Source organism: Anthonomus grandis, chromosome 3 (assembly GCF_022605725.1).
Source record: "Anthonomus grandis grandis chromosome 3, icAntGran1.3, whole genome shotgun sequence".
Taxonomy (NCBI): domain Eukaryota; kingdom Metazoa; phylum Arthropoda; class Insecta; order Coleoptera; family Curculionidae; genus Anthonomus; species Anthonomus grandis.
This window is the reverse complement of record NC_065548.1, coordinates 23741011-23747010: the sequence shown is the minus strand read 5'-3', so window position 1 is coordinate 23747010 and position 6000 is coordinate 23741011.

Genomic DNA, 6000 nt, shown 5'->3' with positions numbered 1-6000 from the left:
AAAGGAGCACTAGGAATCCCAGCGTCTTGACTGACATTTAGAGAGACCGGTCACAGGGCTTCGGCGTGTTGCGAGTTGCGTGTATTCCGTATATCGTATTTCTCTGTCCCTATAAAGTAAGTTGTCATACATATCGATTTAACTGACTATTGGTTAGTTCAAATTGAGGATTGAGATATGATGAGAATGATAAGATTAAAAAAATAAATATAATAAAATTAAGCAATAATTGATAAGAATTAATAAAAATTAGCAAATTGGCGGCTTTAATACCAACGTATATACTTAATAATCAACAAATTATACTGTTAATTATATTTTTGATTCTGGATTGATTTTTTCCTTGATTTTTTGATTTGAGAGGAAACTATTTTAATTAAATTTTCTTTAAAGTGAAAATTCTGAACAATAATATCGGTAGTTTTGTTTGCAAGGTTATATTTTTAACAGATATTCATTTTTGGTAGACCTGCCTATATCTACGAATTAAAAAGCTCTTATATATTTTTTTTAATTTCTTAACGTCATTTTCTTAAGCATCAAATTATTATTAATTAGAATTTGAGCCATCCTGTACATAATTTGTAAAATAATAACTGAGAATAAGTCACCGCGTCATCAGCGGCAACGAGCTCGTTGATTCCCCATCTCGCTTTTACACCACCCAATCGCTTTTTCCATCTCAAGAAATATACACTTTTCTGTCCTTTTTTATATGACGCGCGTGGCTTCTTCTTAGTTGAATTTATCTTCTACAATAAATACACAAAATAAAACATATACGTCTCAATCATATCTCAAGACGAACAGCGTCGATCGATATAGCCAATTAACTCTACCCGAACCCCCTCCCCCCTCCGGCTAAAAATGTTCAAATATTCTGTAATTCACTAGGGGAGTGTGGGTGCTAGGTAGTGCCAGCTGAGGGCTATCGGGTGCTAAAATTTTGGGGAAATACCACAAACGGGGGAGGGGGGGGGGGGGTCGCGTTACATTAGCCCCCCCGGTAAAAATGTTCTGTAATTCGCTAGGGGAGGTGGTGCTAGCGTTCTAAGTTGGGTGCTAGGTAGTGGTAGGTAAGGGCTATCGGGTGCTAAAATTTTGGGAAAATAACATAAACGGGGGGGGGGGGGGGGGGTTCGCGTTACATTAGCCCCCCCCCCGGTGAAAATATTCTATAACTCGCTGGGGGGTGTGGTGCTAGCTCTGTAAGTTGGGTACTAGGTAGTGCTAGGTGAGAGCTATAGGGTGCTAAAAAATTAATGCTCTTAAAAAACTGGGAGTGAACACATTGCATGTATTGTTCTAATAATTACTTTATATTCTTTACCACAATGGACTTCCGTCCGTCCCATCTGAGCCGTCTTTCGCCTAACCGGCTAAAATAAATTTTCGTTATTTCTAATATTCCTAATCGTCATTTTTTACGCCACTCTTAACTCGAAATATGTTTTTTTTTTCGTTTTTTGCTAGATTTAGCCACCTTGTTCAGCCTAGGGACATATTCAGTACAAAAAAAGGCTATTAATATAGCATTTAATCAATTATAGTTTTGTGTAATATAACATTATACAGGTTGTTTCATTAATATTGCGAAAAAATTCAGGGGGAGTGTCCTTACTTAAAAATAATAAAAAAAGTCCTTATTAACCTATGTCCGCGAATGCTTAATTTTTAAGATACAGGGTGTTACAGTTTTATTTTTTATTATTATTATTTTATTATATTGTTTTTTCCTAATAATTTTGGTAGTTATGCAGATATTTGAACGAAAATTGGCATCTGAGGGTTTTCTGATATGATAAATTCAAATTTAATATTACGAGAGTTCGCACTTGTAGAGGGCGCTACATACACGGTTTTTTATACTTTAAAAGTGTCATATCTTTTTTATGGTTGCTTAAAATTTTTTTTTAATGAAAAAGTAGATTTTTTCTATTATTTTTACGAAAACTTTAGCCTTAACATAATAATTATACCGAACGGGCTTAATAATTTTTAAATAATTAATTTTTTGCAATGGTTTACACAAATAGTGAGATGTCCGATGATATGCATTTTGTTTATGGTTTGGCCAACGGCATTAGCAGCCAGGCGTCTTTATGAGGAGAAATATCCTAATCGTGTTATCCCGCATTATACGATATTTGCCTGTCTCCATCAACGCCTTTATAACACTGGAAGTTTTCAACAACAAACTACTGATAACATGGGACCGCGCACAGCAGTCATGAAATTGAGGAAAATCCTGCAACAAGCACTACAAAGATTGCTTCAAAGTTAAATGTAAGTCCTTCTACAGTTTTCAGAATTTTAAAGAATAACTTTCTATACCCTTATCATATCCAGCGGCTAAGATGCACCAAAAAATTGGCGAAAACCTCCAGTTTTTAAGAGAAATATTATTTACGGATGAATCAAATTTTTCCAGAGAAGCCATAATGAACTTTCACAATAATCAGCTATGGGCGGATGAGAATCCACAGGCAATTTTAGAAGGCCGTCATCAACATCAATTTTCTCTTAACGTATGGGTTGGAATTGTTGCAGACCATTTGATAGGCCTGGAGAAATTTATCGTAATTTCCTCGAACACGAATTGCCCATACTTTTGGAGGATGTTTCATTGCATTAAGATTGCAAATGTACTTCATGCACGATAGAGCTCTACCTCATTTCAGTTTAATTGCACGTGAATATTTGAAAACAGTGTATCCGAATCGTTGAATAGGCCGAGGAGGAACTGAATCTTGGCCCCTCAGATCTTTTTCCTTTGGGGTCACCTTAAACATTTGGTTTATATAACCCCAGTAGGTACTGTGGAAGAATTAAGAAATCGCATTATCGCATCCTGTGAAACAATTAAACGCACACCCGGAATATTTGAACGAGTTCGCCAATCGATGCGTCGTAGAATAGACGCCTGTATTGCAGTTAGGGATTCATATTTTGAACAACTGTTATAACTTATGTTCCACCAAGTGGCTTTTTTAAAAGTAGATATTTGTCGTAAGAACTTTAGATATTTTTTTTTCACTAAATATTTTGTAAAAAAAAATATAAAATAAAACTTTATAAAATATTGACATTTATTTTAAAGTTTCAAAAGAGCATTGAATAGTGAATAAAAACTCCAGATTGCATATTTAAATCTGATGATATATCGAATCTAAAACGTTAAAATGTAATGCATTTATTATTTTAATTCCAAAAATCTTTAAAACGCTGGCTTGTAGCGACTTTGGCCAAGATATCGTTTTTACGTGAAAATAATAGATAAATTTATTTTTTTTGTAAAAAAAAAATATTAAACCAAACATAAGAAAAGTATGACGCTTTAAAGTATAAAAAACGGTGTATGTAGCGCCCTCTACAAGTGCGAACTCTCGTAATATCAAATTTGAATTTACCATATCAAAAAAACCCCAGATGCCAATTTTTGTTTAAATATCTGCATTTTGGTAGTTTACCAAAATTATTAAGAAAAAACCAAAATAAAGCTTTAACACCCTGTATCTTAGAAATTAAGAATTTGTGGACATATTTTTATAGGGACTTTTTTTATTATTTTTAAGCAAGGAAACTTCTGAATTTTTTCGCAATATTAATAAAACATAGTGTACAACGTAGTACAACGTAGTGTGTTCAAGATAAGGATGTCTATCATGGGGATCTTGTAAAATAAAAGAGATACGAAGATGGTTAAATTAGAGAAAAGTTGCGCATTTTTAAGGCTACCAAAATGTCGTTTATAAAGTTTTAATTTTCCGGATAGTTCTGGAGATAAAGCCGAAATTTGCCGATTTCGTTTTAATTTTTTCGTTTAAATCTGATGTTATTTAAAGGGTTATGGAAAAACAAAAGAAACTTTCTCTTGGCCACTTTTTAAGCTCTACAAAACAGCGTTGAGAGATTTTCCATACGACATTTTATTTTGGAGAAACCATCATCAACTTTATTTTTTTATATGGCGCGTAAAAAAAGTATACCCTCCCTGTATTGAATAATATAATTTATTACGAATATAACGGTGTATGACACAATACGATTCTGCAATATTTAAATTGAAAGAAAAAAATGACTTCTTATTAAATATTTAATGTTTTGGTGTAGGTAAACTGATGGCGCTGAGTAAATGTCAAAATAATTTTTATTGAAATGTTATATACTATGTTACAGCAACGCTATTGAAGCTAGTCGTATGTATTTAAATAACTATCTAAAGACAAAACAACCCAGTAAATTTTTGGGATAAAACAAGTATTGTCAAGAAATATAGTAAACTCTGCATTGGAAAAACAGAAAATAATGTAGTATTAGCTGTAATTGAAAATCCGGAAATATATAAGAAAAATTGATAATACCATTGAAATACCGAAATCTACTGCCCATTTCATTTCATTTTGAGAAAACAGAAATTCCACCCGTTTAAATTCAGAGTCAGTCAAGGCCTTAGACCAGGTAACGAGGAAAGGCAAAAAACATTTTATGAATGGTACATCAGGAACTGTCAGGAATATGTAACATTTCTCTATAGGATTGTCTAATCGCTTCAGAGTAGTGTTACAATTAATCGAATTTTTAACTGGAGAAATATCCATTATTGGTCAAGTAGCTAGACAAACAACAATTTCCTTTTCCGAAGCATTATCGCCACTTATTAGAACGCGATTTTGAAGAATCCTTGGACAATCCTCCACTTGCAAAGGTTAGAAACTGTTTGTTTCAGCAGATTTTTTTTCTGGAGGTATTGCAAAAACTGTGTTTTTGAATCTGACGATCAGCTGAAAAGAATCGTTTTTGAAGAATTCAAGACATTACAACTAATATGTTAAAAAGTGTTTTAAATTCGACAGTTAGATGGCGTTATCTGAGTTTAGAGAATAATGGTAATTTATTTGAATATTATCTATAATCTAAATTAGTAAATGACTGTAAGAATATAGACGCCGCTCCAACACACCGAAATAAGGGAGGTGATTCTCTGTTATAGAGGCACACCTTTAGTGAATACGTAATTAGCTCGATATGACGTAATAATTTAATGGTACTGATGACAATATGGTAAATCAACAATAAAATGGAAATTGCTCGGTTTACCCTAGTAGTAAATGGTTCATAGGATGTGGGCACAAGGGAACACCCCAATCAGCTCTGATTTATTAGTATTGCACATGACGCACTTCGATTTTTATCTCGCATGAGATACATTTACTGTTCAGTGATTACTACTACTACCTTTCTGGTATCGCACACAGATTCTGTAGTCAACTTTCGGCGGATAACCTCGGTCAAAATATCTCACTCCTCTCGCCCATAAGGTAAAATAGGATAAAAGAACACGGTTTTTTGAAAGGAACGTTGGAGTAAGAGAGTAAGGTAATGTAAGTTAGGTCGACTTTAAGTATTAATAATTTACCAAGAAATACGCGTGTTATACCGGGTGGACTTTTATATGCAAAACTAAAGTAACTAAATAAAAGTAAATAAAGTAATACCAAATTAACTATAAAATATTTGAAACGTTAAAGAAAACTTATAGTAATTAAAAACTAAGTAAGATTAGTAAAGAAGCATGAATGAGAGAAAACAAAACAACTGATATGTTTAATTAACTAACATACGACCTACCTACGTATCTGAATAAAGTTTTTAAATCGTAATAATAGCCTACTGCTCCATACTCAGCGCCATCATTTCACCACCTACTAAACCAAATCATTAGCAATTTATCATATTAATATATATTTATTTTTTAATAAATGCTATATTTCCATAGGTAAATTAGAAGCCGTTATATGATTACCTACCAATTTCTAATATTGTTATTTTATGCTTGTTAGATATCCAGAGAGAAGGCAACCGGTTCTTTGTGTATTAGCTTCTTATAGGACAATTTACTTGAGCACGGTTCTTTCGTTCAGCCACGTCCCAAAGCATACAATAGAGAAAATAGGGAGAAAACAGAAATAATTGTTTTAGCGTATATACAAGCAACAC